The sequence below is a fragment of the Pleurodeles waltl genome, chromosome 1_2 (assembly GCF_031143425.1).
Source record: "Pleurodeles waltl isolate 20211129_DDA chromosome 1_2, aPleWal1.hap1.20221129, whole genome shotgun sequence".
In the NCBI taxonomy this organism is placed as follows: Eukaryota; Metazoa; Chordata; class Amphibia; order Caudata; family Salamandridae; genus Pleurodeles; species Pleurodeles waltl.
Genome location: NC_090437.1, coordinates 491,721,709 through 491,740,417, shown reverse-complemented (window position 1 = coordinate 491,740,417; position 18,709 = coordinate 491,721,709). Strand labels below are relative to the sequence as shown.

Here is an 18,709-nt window from a genome sequence, read left to right as displayed (position 1 = left end):
GCCTCAATGGAACAATAGCTAACACTTCTATGGTCCTTCAACCAGATAAACTTAATTGAATTTATGAGAAAATTGTATTAAGTCTCAAGTCTTCTCAACAAGTAAACTGGAAGCAGTGATTTTAAACCTGTAGTCATCGGACCCCTGTAGGGTACGTGAAACCTACTCAGCAGTACTCGACTGCTTACAAATTAAATATTAATGTATTAATAAAGAAAATATACATAAAAAGCAAAATTAAACATTTTTAAATTATCTGTATTGTGAAGGAATTTGAAAGGGAAGCTACAAATCAAATTGTTCTCCTTATCTTGATTTGTGAGAGTAGTGGAAGAATAGCAAAAAGAAATATAGTCGACTTGTGGCCTCAACTAAAGCAGCACTGGTATGCAAGGAGAAGACAGTATGCATTAAGAGCAAAAAAAAGACAAAATTAAATGATCGAATTTAGCATATTGCTTGGTCTTTCAGAAATAAAATACATTTTTGAAAGTTCATTAAAATTCATTTTTAAATGTTCACATTTTTTGTTCATGAATTAAAAAAAAATCATAATTTCTGTATTTTTTGATGTGTAGCTGTTTCTGTCCGCAAAACCTTTTATGTTTGTATATTTCGGCCCATGTTTTTGTGAGAGTGTGAATTTTCTAATATGTTTATTAATGGTTTTCATATTAGTAATACGTGAGGAACTAACGTATAAAACAAGAAAACTTTTAATATCGCTGTTTTTCTGTTCTTGGCTGAGCAAAATTATATTCAGCTGTTGTAGTTATTTTCCATGATTCAAAGCTTTCTATAATAAATGTTTTCAAGCTTGTGTAGACGAATCCATAGCTTCCCCGAGTGGGTTGCTGTGTCATATCTTACAAGGTCACCTATTAACCAAGCGTTGAAGAAGTTAAATGTTCTATTGTTTGAGAATGTTACTAATATCTCGTCTTTCCGCGAGGATGGAAGTGAAAGTAGCCGAGAAAGTTTATTCCTGAGAACAAGATATGCGAAAGGCGGATGAGACAATGGAGTTACAGACGAGACGGAAGGAGAGTGTATCTACCCAAAGAAAATGTTATAGTTAGCGTTAGTTTGTCAAGTTTAGGTCATCAATTTGGTTGTCGATTGGCTGAAATGAAAACACCCCATAGACTGGACAGTCAGGAGTTGATTAGAGTTTAGTATAATAATCTGTGTAGACTAAATTAGAGAGAGAGTATTAGGGACTATTAGAGAGAATAAGGAGAAGAAGCGTATGTGGAGACTACAGACGTGTTTCGAGAATAGCTGTCGTTATGCCCAAACTGCTATGAGATAGCTGATGGTGTCCTCAAGTGGAAGCTGATTATTTGCTGTTACTACTTTTGTGGCAATGTATGCTATTAAATGTGAATTGTCTCTCTCTTGCTTTACAGGCACCAACTGCAAGCAATTAATATATTGCTGCACATTATTAGTTTTATATGACATAATCGAGTTAAGAGTTTTTCAAAATTTGTGTTTCTAAATTCAATCACACGAAGCCCAACACGTATTGCTAATCTGTGGTTAGTCAGGGAAATAATCATCTATTGCTTATGATCTGGTTTGAAATCATTTGATGCTGAACTAATGCATTTTGTATCATTATTACCAGCTTTGATATTATTAATAAGTGTGATTCTTCTGGAAATAATTTGTTTAACTGTATTAATCAAATTGAGATATATATACGCCGATTTAATGAGCAGCTATTGATCTTATATGCTTATCATTTGTGTTTGAGAGTTATCTTCGTGACCTTAGCATTGATAATATAGGGAAATAAATCTATAAATTATTGTTACTAAATTGGTGGGGTTATTGACTGAAGCTTTATTATATTGAATGTTATTGACTTGTTATTGATTTATGGGTTCTCACAATTCCCATTGGTGTCATCCCCTCAAACCTATGTCGATTCGATCCATCGTCCTCTAGCGCAGGTTCCATTATACATGGTGAGGATTTCATGGCGCGCTTATACTAGGTCAGCAAAACCTTTCATGTTTGTATATTTCGGCCCATGTTTACAACATTAAAAGAGAAGCTACTACAAGATTCAGAATGAAACATGCTGAAGTCTAAAAAAATTCAGAACTGGTTGAAATTTTTCACTTGATATGGCAGACACTTGACAGCTATTAACGCAATATTCACCATTTCCTTGCAGAGACTGCGTTACCACGCCGGCCCTTTCTTGTGTTATCCCATTTAAGCAGTGTATGGACATTATCAGAAGTGTGTGAGTGACACTGTCCCAGACATACTCAATTCTGACTAAATGACCAGCATGGTAAACCTAGTGAAAGACACTCAAATTGTGTAATGATTAAAATACAATTGACGCCTATCTTCACTCTCCACTGTGAGTTCTTCCTGCAACTCTTTCTATGCAGTATTTGATGCGAGCCTCTTGTTTCTGCTGGGCTATCTACAAAGGCTCTGTGATGTTGGTCATACATTTCTCCAGGTGGGGAGTCAGCTGTTGTTCAATAGTCTGTCTCAGTGGAGGCATGCAGAGAGCCAGCAGAGGAAAGGGGATCCCATCTGTGCCCCTGTGTTTTTTCTGGACATCTCTAGGCCTCACAACTGGATTGACAAATAGGTCTGGACAGACAGTCTGAATGTCATGGAGCCACTGGGGTTGGGGTTAGGGAGGTGGCACGTGCCGTAGAAGATCTGTATCTGCCTGGAGCAAAAGCCCTGCACGAGCGGTATTATGAATACCTACCTCTTCACGTAGCAGCGAACGGGCCAAGCTCCTGCCTCCACAATACCCTTCTATATATAGGGACTTCAACAAAGCTCGAACCAAGGGCAAACCCACACACACTCCTGGGGTCTGGAGAATGCAAGTCTGTTGTTGGTTACAGCAGTGGCCACACAGGACCCCCGGCCTCAAAAGAACAAAAAAACAGCCGCCGCCCTTCCAGCTTCTCGGGGAAGGATAGTGTCACTTGAGAGATTGCGACAAAAAACGAGTTAAAACCATTTAATGGACTTGATATGGCAGCCCTGTGCAATGCAAGCAAGCTCTTGAAGAAACTAACTATCCTACTTTGTGTTTTCCTATTTTAATAAAATATTTCACAAAATATTTCAGAGCCCCTAATTTCAGTGGCCACCCAGACACCAACTACAATATTACTCAGTAAAACACTAGGATTTCTGGGACAAAAGACATTACAAATGGTTAATATATTTTCTAAATCCTGCCTTAACCACAGTGTGTTTGCTGGATGGCAGTAAACTGATTGGTTTTTAGGTTACAGTTTTGCTGTTCCGAGGAACGGTGCAACGTTTTTCAGTGCTCCAGGTAAACCATCTTGCCTCTGGCGTGCTGTCCATACACTAATAAAACAAGCATTTGCAATGCAATAGGTCTTTCATTTGCGCGAGTTAGGGATATTGGCATTGTAAATGCCTAATAGGACTTTTCTTGCCACTTAATTTGGTCAACCCTGTCTCATAATTTGGTCCTTTTCTGCCACATAATACCAGTGGCTCTGCATATAACTAAATCACTTCCATTTACCTTCTTCCTCTATCTGCAGCAAAAAATTAAAATGTTGCCATTTAGCATCCTAATTAAATCTGCCATGCTAATTACAATAGAAATGGCTGTTTCCTTGAAGGGGAGGGGCAAATATTTTATTTTGGAAAGAGGAGGGGTTAAGTTGGATGGCTTTATTTTGGGAGCATGTCCTAGATTATGGAACAGGATGGATGTATTTGGGGGATAGTGTTAACTAGAATTTTGAGGAAGGCTTGGCAGAGAGGCTTTAAAGTATGGTGAGGAGCGAACTGAGCTTGGGAGAAACCTTGACCACAGTCAGTGATGGAGTGCCCATTAATATGTAGGTATGGCCTAAAAGGGAACACTGATGAGCATGGTGTGTGTGCCCATGCCATACTATGGTCCTCACACTGTACAGTATACCCTGAGAGAAACATGGGCGCAAGTGAAGGGAGAAGTGCAAAGAGTGTGCACCAACGAAGGACCCTGTGCCCAGAAATATAAGGAACTCTCTGGAAAGGAGCAAGCTTATGGCTTAAGCGTGGCAGAGAGGAGGCGGACAAGAAAAAGGCTGACTCTGGGGAATAACGAACTCCGGAAACAAAGATGGCCAGCACAAGCCTCGGGATGAGCCAAAGTCTGGCTGGAGAGGAACAAGTTTACAGGAGCTAGTTAAGCTTAGCTTCTGCATGGGGGTTACCAAAAAACAGCCAAAACACAAACTGCAAAGAACCGAACACCTTGAAACACTATCTGTTGCTTACATGTGCCTTAATTTACGTAAATTAGGCTAAAATGGAAAGAAATAATTAACCAAATTTTGCTCGGAGCAACCAATGACCAAAATATAGATCATAAATGTGCGGCAACTGGAACTCCTTAGAGAAGCTCCGTCTGGTGGCAGGATCATTTAACCAAACAGCATTCGAAGGAGTTTGTAGCTAAATCGCCCTAGGAAGTTCACTTTCTTTAAACCGCCAAGGGTCTTTGGCTTGCATTTTAGCATCTCTCGTGGCCGGTGTCACGTGCATTCCCTTTGTTTACACAGCTGTAGAACACTTGCTAAAGCAGATGTTCTGATAAAAATATTAAAGAATATTCGTGTATTCTAAGTAATGGATTTGCATGGAAAATGTATTAATATAGAGAAAAATAATACACGCATTTGAAAATGTGTTCACATGAGTGGTCGCCAATATTCACAAAGTGTACTTATTAATGGCTTATTAATATGAAATATGGAGCTTATGTTCGATTAATGTAGTAATATGTCATATTAAGGGTTATGCATTATGTATTAGCTTTATTAATTGTAGGCCTTAACTTAGCGGAGGTCTTGGCCTAAGTTGCACAGCTTCATGTCAAGCTGTATTTCCGAACGATTAATAAAATGTCTGCTTAGAGAATTAAAATTGTAATTTTCCACTGTGCTAACCAAATGTGCTCGTAGCTAAAAGTCTTTCTCATGAGAACCGCTTGCTAGAAGATGCTGGTCTTGTAAAACGTAATTACAGCTGTAATGTGTGTAAGACTGACTTTCTCAGGAGGAGAACAATAGAGGCAATGACTGGAGTATAAGCCGCAACAATATTGTTACCTGACGAGCCAGATGATAAGGACCTTGCAAGAGAAGCCAATCAACAACATGTGAACTGAGTACCAGAGGAAATCATAGATTTGATATTTTAGTTTTACTGGACGAAATGTGAACATGCGATCCTTTGACCAATAGGGGCTTCGGAAGTTGTTTTAAGAAATCTAACTTAGCCGGACTGCACTGATGGAAGACAGCACATTTCCCCATCTTCTTTCTTGCCGAAAGGCCATTACATTACTAAGCGTCTTGACAAGAGACATGCTTTACTTTAATGCTTAAAGACTTTGCGTTTCCTGAACTTTGATGCTGAATCCTGCTGCCTTGCTGACCAAACCGATGTCCAGATGACAAAGACTATCTTAGCTTGCCGATCCAATTGAGGAGAGGTATACTGTTATGCATGTGTTTTGTTATGCCTATTTGCTTTTTCTTTCTAGGTACCAACCACACTATTTTGATAGAGCCATAATTAGATGTTTTCTAAATTTGTGTTGACTAAATTGTTTTGCATGAAGCCCAACATGCTAATCGGGTGTTGGAATGGATCCTCACTAATGAAAGTTTGCTATATGGAGAAACATTTGATGCATTTCCTTTACTGAATAAATGTATGATATAATTTTCTTATTTATAATTTGCACTGTAATCTTAGAATGTGTAGTGGTTCAAGCGTTGATTAGATTGTGTTTATTTCGCAGATTTGGACAGCCAGTGATGTTTCTGTATGCGATTTTGAGATTATTTTACATGAAATTAGCATTGTTAATATAGGGAAATAAATATTCGAACTTTTACTAAAAGGTGCGGTTATTCATGACTGAATGCTCATGGTGTGTGATAATTACGGGCTCCAATTGATTACTAATGCTATTGTTTATCACTGATTATTGATTGGTTATTGATTATTGATCTGCATATACTGTATCAATGGTGGGAACATCTTAAATGTGAGTCAAAAGGTTAATCGACCTATTCACGTCCTCTTGTAAGTTTACTTATTAAGGTCAGACGCGCTAACACACTGCTTCAGTGGCTTAGTTTGCATCATAAACAGAAGAACTCTCTGAAGGGCAGTGGGGGAGGTTCTGCCAGTAGAGAGATAGAAACTGGAGCTTACACACACCCCCATTTGCAGAATAAACAAGGTATGTGACTCTGGTAACTCTTAGCAGCCAGAAAGTTTGACATCTTAGGTGATGGATTCAATTTCTCAAGCAAAACGTTTCTTCAGTGTCCATGGATCTGTGGTCTGGCTCTGTCAGTGGGACTGTTAAATGCAGACAACACATGTTATAGAATCTATCCTAGATCTGGAGTTGTGGGCATGGGTGGACAAACAATGCTGTATTTTGCAATGACAACTGCAACTCCACTCAGGGACTGATGCATAAGTGCAGGGATAGGTAGGTGCAGGATCTAGGGGTCAAGGTCAATGTTGTTGTGAATGGGTTACTATAAAATTAAGTCCACTTCTAACTTGAAGGAACTGCAGCACATTTTCTCACAGTTATGCTTCCTAGGGTGGATCTCTTCTTGTTAAGGGATCACTGCTGGTCACGTCACAAGAGAAATGTTAATTTCACAAGAAAGAGATAGGTGGTACAAAGTTTTGGAAACAATTTACTTACTATGTTAAGGGGATAAGTGGTAGTACAGACTTTCTTGTGGGCTAGCTATGATACAATTATAATAAATAAAGTATACAATTATAAGCCGTGCACTGATGCCCCTGAGAAGGAAAGTAGTCACTGAAGGCCACTCTCCACACAAAGACTCGCCATACTCAAGTTCTAACCAACTGAAGGCAGATGGCACTTAAAACTAACCTTCATCACTTTCAGAGTTCTACTCTCAGACTCTCCAAAACACCTGGCCTGAAAACTGACCATCTCTCACAACCAGCAGTCTATGACCAATTCAAAGACCCTGCTTCTAGACATTGCTATATAAAAAAAATAAAGGCTGAAGTAATCTCCTGCTTTTCATCCTCATTTAGCTCTGAAATAGGTTTCTCTTGAGTCTAGTAATCAGAGGACAAAGCCAATGTAGGAGAGCTCTCTACTGCAAACATAATAAAATGAATAACTATACTTGAGTCCGTTTAGGTCCCCCAGATATACACATTTGATTGCCACAGTTTTATTGCTTTGTGAAGGATTATTTCTCCATTCTGTTACTACCAATTGTTAACCCTTGTAAAGCTCTACATTGCCTTTATTGTTCTAGTTTGATCAATAAAAAGGCTAAGAAATAAAAAAAATAGATACATGAGGTGGAAAAGGGGCGAGGGTGGGTGAAAGCAGCGATGGTTATGTCTCTAAATCTGCATTTAATGTTTAAACATTTGATTAAAGAAACATTGAAGCAAATGGAATATATATATAGGCAGTATATCATGTATCAACAGTTTGTATCAAAAGTAATGGTAACTTCTATGACATGCAGTAATAACGTTTCAAAAGCAGCACTTTGTGTCAGAAGTTGATGGGAACTTGTATCAAAGGTATCAAAGGCAGTAATTTGTATAAAAATGTACGGGCAGCTTGTGTGAGAGTCAATGCTAGCAGCGTCTCTGGGACTTTACAGTAATGTTTCCTTTGTTATGACAAGAAAATCTAAGTCTTAGTGTAAACTATTTTTAGGAGACTGACCCTTGTTTCTTACACCCAAGAAGGAGGGATCAGTTATTCTGGGCTCTTTCCAATTGGGTTTTTGTAACATTTCACCAGCCTTCTGTTCTAACCATTGCTTGTTTAAGGGACGTTGAATTGATGTCCACTTGACGGATAAAGGAGAACAACCCTACATAAAATGAATAGAGTGCGCACACAGTGACACAAACAGCAGTTTGTTATTTTTGTAACTTTAGGTTTTGGCCTCACACTTTATCAAATGCTATGAGATACTCTGAGTTCAGTAACACAGAATGAGGCTGCCCCAGCACTCCTCTCAGTGGTACAGAGGGTTCACCAGAGCACAAAAGTTATCTCCCCACTCCTATCTTAAAACCGTCAACCCCCCAGGAATGCCTTTCAGGATTGACAGTTCTTGGCTCAAACGCTGTAGCCAGTGCGGCCGGAGGGCCCCTCATAAGCCACCCGTCCCTGCAGCTGCAGGAACCACCTTCGGGCCACCCCTTAACAGCAACTCCACATGTCACACGTTCCCTTAATGTAAGTTCAAAGCCTCTCCAGGTCACAGCTAATACCGCTTTTATATGCACAGGAATAGCTAGATGTGTTATATGAATTAATTAATTCAAAATACATGTTTGTAATGCATGTAAACTTGACAAAAGATGTTGAAAATGACAGCAGGAGGTGTCACAAAACAAAGTTGAATGCCAAAGCGACAGTCTCAAATGCACTAAAATTTCAGTGCTAGGGTACCAGGTCAGCGCTATGAAGCGACAGTAAGGTCACATGGTAGTGTGCTAGAAAACACACACATTTTAATTAAAATATCAGTATGGCTTAAGTACTATTCGGCATAGTGAACTCGCTGCTGCAAGTTCCAAACCAGCGAATTCCCTCCACTGATTTAACTATACCATACTTTGACCTTCAAGCCAGCAGTGTTTCAGCATGAGGCCCCCTCCTTCTCTCCATCCTGTTCTGTGTGTTCCCATAAACAGGGGGAATCAGGGAAACAGAAATTTAATAGGTCTCATTTGAAAAAGTGTACACATCAGTCACAGTATCTAGTAAACTAGTTGGAAAAATGACAAGTCGCTAAAAAGAACAAGTAATTAAATAAACAAGCAGGCCTCCGTCCTTCCTCCCTCCCACCACAGATGATCACACGCAGGCACAATCAGAGAGAACTGACGAAGAGCAAATGTGACCAAGATAACAGCCTGATTTATAGCCTTGTTAACAGCAAAGCTGAGCTGAGAGCAAGAATGCTCTGCAAATGAAAACTGAAGCTCTGCTAAATGAGAGCAGGAAACAAAGAAAAACAAAAGTCCCCTAAAGAAGAGATAAACTATGACAAACTGTAATTATACAGTAGCTGGTCTCTGCTCCCAAAGAGAAAAAGGAGGGACAAGAGTCATGGCTGACCACTAGAGAGGGAGGGTTTTTAAATGACACTGAAACAAGCAAATGAAATGGCTTTAAGCCCAAGTAGTATACTTAAAAGTATACAAGAGGCCATGCACTTACACTTGAGTTAAAAAGGGGCCTTTTCATCCTTTTAATGTAATTTGGCACCACCTAGTGCTGGCACACTAAAGCTGCTGACTTGCTTCACCTAATGGTTATGCAGATCCTAGTTATATACCAGAATTGAGGATCACTTACCCAGCCCCTTACTCGCCCAATGTAGCGTGAGAGAGAGAGACAATGGCAGCTGAGGGAAGGTTGGGCTTGGGTGGGGAGAGAGAGAGAGGGAAAGGGAGAGAGGGCGAGGGAGAGAAAGGGAGAGAGGGCGAGGGAGAGAAAGGGAGAGAGGGCGAGGGAGAGAAAGAGAGAGAGGGCGAGGGAGAGAAAGAGAGAGGGCGAGGGAGAGAAAGAGAGAGAGGGCGAGGGAGAGAAAGAGAGAGGGCGAGGGAGAGAAAGGGCGAGGGAGAGAAAGAGGGCGAGGGCGAGAGGGAGAGAGGGAGAGAGGGAGAGAGGGGGAGAGAGGGAGAGAGAGAGAGAGAGAGAGAGGGGGAGAGAGATAGAGAGAGAGGGGGAGAGAGAGAGGGAGAGAGAGGGGGAGAGAGAGAGGGAGAGAGAGGGGGAGAGGGAGAGGGAGAGGGAGAGAGAGGGGGAGAGAGAGAGAGAGCGAGAGCGAGAGAAGAGAAGAAAAGAGAAGAGAAGAGAAGAGAAGAGAAGAGAAGAGAAGAGAAGAGAAGAGAAGAGAAGAGAAGAGAAGAGAAGAGAAGAGAAGAGAAGAGAAGAGAAGAGAAGAGAAGAGAAGAGAAGAGAAGAGAAGAGAAGAGAAGAGAAGAGTGTGGTTGCGCACCCGGGTCATAATTTGGTTGTTGCATGTAATGTGCACCGGCACAGTTTTTTGGAGACCAGAATATATTTTTTACCATTAGACTTTGATTTGAAACAAGAGACAGAAAGACAGCAAAGGATGACAGAAATTGGAAAAGAATAACAGGAAAACAGTGCAAGAGGAAAAACGTTGTAATACAAAAAGCTGAATTACATAAACATACAGAAGTGTAGAGTGGTCGAAGATAGAAGCATGGGGGATGAATCAAGAACAGGCAGACTAAGTATTCTGCAACAGACTTCTAAGAAAAACTTTGGGCCCGGTTCTTGTTTACTTATTTCGTTTTACAAATGGTGTGGGGGTAAGTGTGTGTGTGAGAGAGAGTGAGAGAGTGTCAAAGAGAGAGAAATAAAAAGATAGGAAGGATAGTACTTTGCCTCTTTTGCAGGGGTGCTCCTCCCACCTCGACTTCTGTTGTTGCCCAGGCAACAATGACTCAAGGAGAACCCTCTGCGCTAACTCCAAAACGTGTTCTATCCCCACTCCTTGCTGTTGTCCTGGGTGGGTGGGAATGCACAAAACTTCAAATGAGAAGGATCTTGTGAAATCTGACCAGCAACAGCATTGAGTTATTTTTGTAATGCCTGCTTTAGTTCGGACATACATGAGATATAGCCGAAGGCAATGCCTGACACTAAAAAAAAGAGAAAGGGAAGATGCATTACAACCTAATTAGCTGGCTCACAACACTTTGAACATTACAAATTATCTTCCATCATCAGCGGCTTATCCGCTATATCTGAGGAGAGTTGCCCCCGAGCAGCAGCTGCAAAACTTGAAAAACAAAACAATAATTAACCATGTTTATTATAATTTTATTTTCCACGGGGGTGGAGCAAGGAGGGATGAGAGGCAGGGAAGGGGAGTGGTGTGTACCCCCCTCAGTGCCCATGTGGTTTTGGTTAGCCGTCTCAGGCTGGCCAAACTCACATGCACACTGAGCTCTCTCCAACCCGAGCTGTGTTGCTGGGTTGGAGGCAGCAGGTACAGGCTTCCACGTCTACATGGGAGTGAAAATCGAGAGCGTTCAGGCAAATCCTGGTGCTGCTCTCATGCTGCCAGCAGCATGAGATCAATGTTAGAGTTGTTCACAGGGCTAGGCTGGGGTTCCCTGCCTGAAGAGCAGTGATGCAGAGATTTGGGAATGCGGCAATGGGCAGGTGAGTTTTTTTTTCTGTTTCTGCTTTGTGCACACCCCCTCCCCTGCCTCACCACTTTGCCCCTACACCAGATGCGACTGCCTTCTATGGTGTTCAATTGCATAAACACGGGGCTAAAGCTTCACTCCAACAATTCATACTCCTGAATTGGCACTTCCTGAATGACAAGTCAGAAGCTACGTGTATCGGTGAGGCCTGCCCGAAGTTAACGCCAGTGGCCCAGCTGCTGTCTGCCACTGGTTGCCTAGACGTGTTGCACAGTAGAAGATACCCAGCAAAGCTAAGTCAACCAGAGAAGCTGTACAGATTGCATTGAAGATCTCCTATGGGTTTAAAACAGATGGGGCAGTGGGGATGGCCATTACACAGCGGTGAATCACTTGGAAAATTACAGAATTTCAGTACTGTCTACCAAACATCTCTGGTAAAATAAGGCAGGACATTGCTGTCTCCTCAACAAGGCTTCTTGTTCAAGGCTACCCCTGAACCTGCTCCAAACACCCATAGAGAGATTATCACAGACTATTTTGGCAGTTACGAGTGCACTGCTGTTACCATTTGAGTCCCACTTTATAGAATTGGTCACTGATACTTATGACTGAACTTGGCTGATGTAGGGCGCCACATTTATATGTCTTATCTTTTGTTCTGATGAAGACCCTGCTTATCTTGGTGCCTGGTGTCAGAATTTGAACTTAACTGGAGTTTGGGAATGTATTTCCACTGGATTACATCTGAGAGTGCAATTACTAGATTTTAGAATGCTCTCTTGTAAAACAGATATTGACTCCCAAATCTGTTTTTTTTTCTTTTTATCTATATCATTTTTGTGTTTGCAAACAAATGAGCAATGATCGCTCATCTATTTTTGAAGCAGCATTTCACTATGTACACTTGATTTAAGTATGGCTATACAAATACTGTTTGGCTTGCTTTTTTGGCTATGCGTTATTCCTCACCTCAACTCTGAATGTCTAACCCTAATGTTGATATTTTCTTTTCACGTTCATGTCCTAGGTTAATGTATTCATTGCCCTTCCTGGACATGAATTTATTTGTGGACGAGTCTGAAGGAAAAAAAAGTTAATTACTTATGGTCCTAGTTCTACATCGTAAGTATCTTCATTCAAGCCATAAACACTTGAATAATTTCCCTCTACATGCTTGGCCCCCTGAGCACTTTTCCATAGATACATTTTACGTTAATATAAACATGAAATGCTAGAGTCCATATGATGAACAGCACCTTTTATAGGCCTATCAAAGGTGATTTTTGTAACCGAGTATAGTCTGTAGGGCTGGAAAAACACCCATTTAAAGTATGCACTGCAGAATTATTCAGGCATTTATGACTACCAATGAAGATCCCCACGATGTAGAAATGGGAGCTACAGCTCCTGATTCAAACACAAATCAGTCAAACTCTGGTTCAAATGAAAATCAGCCCAAATCCTAAGGAGAAAAGGAACTAATGTTCCATTTACTATTCTCATGTTTTTCGAAAATCCAAATGTTTTTGTGTTAACACTCCTGGTAAATGGAATAGATATTAGAAAAATTTCTTCCAGGAAAGCAGGTCTAAATGAAAGTGGTTAAGTTCTCTACAGACTTCCTTATCATGGAAGGAACTACCACATTCAAATCTGACTGAAAAGATGTAACTTTCACCAAATGGAATAAGTGCATTAAACTGTGGATATAGTGTGCAATTGACTCCAGGGTCCAAAAGTAGTTTATAAATAATATTTGCAGAAATCCACGTTGGTGCCTTAATCTGCTAAGTGGATCATGAAGGAAACTGCATCATCAAAACTTCAAACAATGTTTTTTCACCCGGGGGTCAATAACTAAACAACGGAAATGTAATCCTTTTCATTCTCGGCCTTTTCCCCCTAGATTGCTAAGCCTTTTTTGGCTATTTGGCATAGTTCATACTTGAGCCTACATAACGTTTCTTCCACATAAGGTATCTATGCCAAATTTGCGTCTTTTTTTCCTACATCCTGGGAATTCTAAAGGTACCCGTACCCAGGGTTTGAGAATTCCCCTGGTGGAGACCGAGAAAATAGCCAACATATCGCTACATTTTGTTTTTTGGGTTGAAAAATAGGAAATATTTGCGTTGCAAAAAAGGGTCTGTTCTTTCTCTAAAAATGGTATCAACAAAAGGTGTGCTGTGCTAAAGTCATTATCTTCCCAGATTTCAGGAACATGCAGAGTTGAATTAGAAACCCTATTTTTTTTTACCTCCGTTTTGGCATTTTCCAAAGAGGTAGATCCCTAAAGGGAAGAAAGAGCCATTTGTGACAACGTTTTAATCCTGTAACTACTTGTCATGATGGGATATTTACAACTACAATATACCACTGGGTGCCAGACTCTTATGGATGCAGAAATATATAGCATTTGTAGGTCCTCCAAGACCCTGAGGTATTCAGAGCCAACAACTGAGCTGCACCGTACAAGTGGTTTTTCATTGTGTACTGAGTACTGAGAAATTTAAATGGTAAAATACAAAAAGTAACAAATGGGTATGAAGAAGCCTATTTATTTCTGAAATAAACACCAGATACGGAGTTCAGGAGCACTGGTTATCTGTACATTTCTGAATCTATAGGTACCCATACTAGCAGGTAATTCAGAAGGCATTTTTCAAAATGTCTTCTTTCTTATACACTGGCTTGCATTTGGAATGAACAAATGTAGAGAAGTACAGTTGGTAATAAAAACTGTACTAATATTCTGTGTTTCTACATGTCTCCGAGAAAAACTACACCTCACTTGTGTGAGTAGGCCTAGAGCCTGCAACAGGAAAGGCTCCAAAATGCAACACGGACACATCACATTTTTCCACTTAAAATTGACTGTTTTTTGCAATGTGGGTAGCTGTGGATTTTGGGTTCCAGCTCAGCTGGCAGCTAGGTAAACCTAGTAAACCTGTACATTTGTACAAACTAAACACTAGGGGGGACTCCATGGTGGGGGTGACTAAAGGGGCTCCCATTAGGGTTTTTACTTAGACACCCTTGCAAACCTCAAACTTTGACTAAAAACACATTTTCTCACGTCTGTGAAGGAAAGTTCTGGAATCTGTGCAAAGCCACAATTTTCCAACCACCTAGCATTCCCCAAAGTCATCTGATAAAAATGGTACCACACATGTGAGGCCTAGTGTCCGCAATAGGAAAGGGCCCAAAACTCAAGATGGACACATCACATTTTTCCACTGAAAACGGACACCTTTTTTGCCATGTGGGTAGCTGAGGATTTCCTAGCCAGAAGCTCTTACAAACCCCAAACTTTGCAAAAAAAAAAAAAAACACAAAAACATTTTCCTCACATTTCTGTGATGGAAAGTTCTGAAATCTGTGGGGAGCCACAAAATTCTTACAACACAGCATTCTGCAAAGTCTCCCAACGGGTGGTAACACAAAAGAGCCCAAAACACAAGATGGAGACTCAACATTTCCTGTCAAACAATGACCTATTTTGGCAAAGGGGTAGATGTAGTATTTGGGCCCAGGCTTGGCGGCCGCTAAGGGAAACCTACCAAACCTAGAAATTACTGAAAACTAGACACACCGGGGAGTCCTGAATAGTGTGCAGTGTGTGGATCCAACGTTTTCCCACCCACCATACCATGCAAACCTAAAACCTTGACTAACATTTTCCTTGCATTTCTGTGACATAAACCTCCTGGAACCTCAGGGATCCACAAAATTCCTATCACCCGCTGTTCCCCTACTTGTCCTGATAAAAATGCTGCCCAGTGGGTCTAGAGCCTGCAAAAGTCATGCATCTAACCAAGGTGAATGGGAGTCGCACTGTGGCAGATTTTGGATAAACACCCTCAATCCACCCCCCAAAAAGGGGGTGGATTGAGAGAGACTGATGCACCTATTCCAGGGTGGGAGCAAGCATGATGCCTGGGTGAGCTGCCCAACACCCTTTTTTTGGGCCAAAAAATAAAAGGGTAATGGGGGTGACCATCCAGGCATTACACCATGCTCCCTCCCCGGGATAGGTGCACCAGCCTTACTGCCCCAACAGGGGTGGACTGAGGGCGTTTACTCAAAACCTGCTTCTATGGGACAGAAAGGCCACTAGACACAAGGGAAAGTAGGCCCAAATAATGAAAAAAGGGAGGTGGGGCAGTTCATACAGGCACCCCACAGCATGCAGACCCTAGAACAGGGCAAAACAGAAATGATGGATGGAATGCAGAACCAATCAAACATTCACCCCCAGTCACAGATCTGGGTTTAATCCATCAATTCCTTTGCTCACCATGCCACCTCAGTTTGAACCCAGCCATATGCAAATCAGTCTTGACCCTGTTCCTCATGGGAACAGTCCAGCCCGAACTGCCAGGCCAGGTCCTCCCTGGACCGGAAACAAGCATCCTGGGACCGGTTTCAGGGTTTCACCCTTCATCAGCCAGGCTAGCTTGAATCCAGTGGCATAGCGAGCCCGGGACCCACGTCTGGGCATACCCGCCGCACTTATGGGTCAAGACTGATTTGCATACGGGCGGGTACAAACTGGAATGGCATGGTGAGCAAAAAACCTGATGGATTAAACCCAGATCTGTGACTGGGGGTGAATGTTTGATTTGGTCTACATTCCGCCCATCAACTGTTCTTTTTGCATTTGTCGACCCTAGAACAGGTGCATGAATCTTCCAGCCTCCTGGGGTGGATTCAGGGTGTTTATCCAAAATCTGCCTCCCAAGGGACAAAAAAAACCACTAGACACCAAGGGGAAAAAAGGACCAAAATAATTTAAAAAAAAAGGCATTGGGGCTGTTCACCCGGGCACAAAATATGAAAAAGAGGGTGGGGCTGTTCACAAAGGCATCACACAGCACTCCCACCCCAGAACACGTGCACTCGTTGTTATGCCACCTGGGTTTGGATTGACAGGGCTCATCCAAAACCTGCCCTGGGGGGCAGAAAGACCACTAGACGCCAGGTTAAAAATAGGCTCCAAAAACATAAAAAGATGGTCTTTCACCCAAACATTGCTCCACGCTCCCACCCCAGAAAAGGTGCAGTAGTCTTTCACCATCTTCAGAACAGGTGCACCAGTCTTTCACACCTGGAATTGGATTAAGGGTATTCACCAAAAATCTGCCCCATAACACTCCCTCGTGGGACAAAAAGGCAACTAGGCACCAGGGAAAAAATAGACCTAAAAAGTATTTTAAAAGGGAAGCGGCAATTCACCCAGATGTCATGCTGCATTACCACCCCAAACAGGACCATCACTTTTTTCTGCCTCCTGGAGGTGGATTCAGGCTGTTTACTCAAAATGTGCCCCCAGGGGTCAGAAAGGCTAGTAGACACCAAGGAGAAAATAGGCCCAAAATTTTTTTAAAAAGTGTGAGGGTGACTCATCCACGTATCATGGTTTGCATTAGTACAGAATGGGCATAACTGTTTTTCTGACCCTTGGGGCACCTCCAACCCTATTGTTTACATCGCAGATACAAAATTCCCTGGGCTTTCTAGAGGGTGGCAGACTGGACGCAAATTCCCCAAATTTGCCCTTCTGGGGACAGAAAAACTCATTTAACCTTCTAGGGATGGGGGCTCGGACTAATGTGCACGAGGACTGCCCTCACTCCCCAATATTTGCCATAACAAATATTCCCAGAGGTTTAGCAGGCTTCCTGCCCCCACCCCAGGGACATACTGAAATAAAAACTGGCCCAATATGCACCCAGGGGGGCAGAAATACTGTTTTGGCATTTCTTTGGGTGGATTTTTGGCCAGACATGTCAGAGGGCTGCCCCTCAATTTCTGCCACATAATACAAATGGGATCTAGTGGGCTTTTCTGCAACCCTGGGGCAGGTTGGGGAATAGGATTCCCCTGATTCATCCCAGCAGGGCAGAAAGTCTGTATTGACATTTTTTTCGGGTTAGGGGCTCAGCTTGACAATTTTGCGCAACAAAATCCTTGGTTTCTAGTGGGGTTTCTACCTCCCTGGGGGGACACTGAGTGGTAAAACTATCCTTATTTGCCTCTAGGTGGAAGAAAGACTGTTGTGGCATTGTTTAGGGTGGGGGCTTAACCAGATATGTCAGAGGGCTGCCCCACTCCTCAATGTCTGCCACATAATATCTTCCCTGAGGTCTAGTGGGTTTTCTGCCCATTCCTGAGGGCAGATTTGGGAGTAAAATGCCCAGATTTGCCTTCAGGTGTGCAGAAGGGCTGTATTGACATTTTTTGGGGTGAGGGCTCAGCCTAGTATGTGTGGGAGGCCTGCCCCCCACCCCTCAATATTGCTAAAAAAAAGTCCAGGGGTCTATTGGGTTTTCTGTCCCCCTGGGGGACAGATTGGGTGGTAAAACTGTATGAATTTGCCCCCAGGGGGCAGAAAGACTTTTGTGTTATTTTATGGGGTGGGGTTTGGCCAGATATGTCAGAGGGCTGTCTGGCCCCTCATTTTATGCCAAAGAAGGACATCCCTGGGGGTCTAGTGGGCTTTCTGCCCCCAAGGGACAGATTGGGGTTCAAAACCTCCTTTCTGCACTCTGTGAGGAGGGCTAGGGGGTGGTCCTTTGTGGCCATGATAAGGGAGAAGCACCAGCCTATTGCCTTGGGTGTTGCCCGCCCCCTCTAAAGCTATCTCAGGTATCTAGCGGGTAGATCCCTGTTGGGGATCGCCACCCTGTAGCGATCCCCAAGGAGGGATCCACTTGGCAGGTATCTCCCCCATTCATATCGATGCTCAAGCACTGATGGAAGTGAAAGTAAATGAGCTGATCAGCTCATTTTACTTTCAATTTCTCAGTAAGGACATCAGCCCGCCATACACGCCAATCATCATTACAGAGTAGGACAAAATAACTGCCTGGTTGCTGAGGAAGCTCTTCCCAGCAGCTGAGGCTGAAAATAGTAGAAGGAAATCCATCTAGTGCTCGCAGCAGAGGGATTTCCTGCCTCTGGTGCCATGATGTGCTTAAGGCAATAAATCACAGACACTTCTGTGGGGTGGAAGCCTCCAGAGGTTTTTCCCACTTCATAGAAGACACCAGGTATAAAAATGGGACCTCAGACCCACGCTACAGTGCGCTCCTGGGCCAATGGAATGACTGTCATGGGACTGTCTGCTGCTGTGGCCTGCTGTGTACTTCAGAGGAACTACCTTGCTCCACCAACAAGGACTGCTCTGCTGCCTGATGCCTGCACTGATCCCCAAAGGTATGTTCTGCTGCTTGAACTCTGCTCTTATCCGTGAACCCAGGACTTCAAGAAGCGACTTCAAGGACTAGTTGCTGGCCTCCTGACCAGAGCCTTGTGGCCAGAACAGGCTCTAACCATCTTCAACCTGCACTTGGACCATGCCCAAGTGAGTCCTGACCCTCCAAGTGGTGCCTCTCCGGCCCTGGACACTTAGAAGTGGTGCTTAAAATGCCCTGAAGCCAAA

General features: G+C 42.6%; 1 protein-coding gene across 2 annotated transcripts in view; it reads right to left on the bottom strand.

The window, feature by feature from the left end:
* The window catches only part of PPA2 (inorganic pyrophosphatase 2), a 344,063-nt gene that overhangs the window by 56,796 nt on the left and 268,558 nt on the right, over positions 1-18,709 (bottom strand). The gene's annotated exons all lie outside the window — the stretch shown is intronic.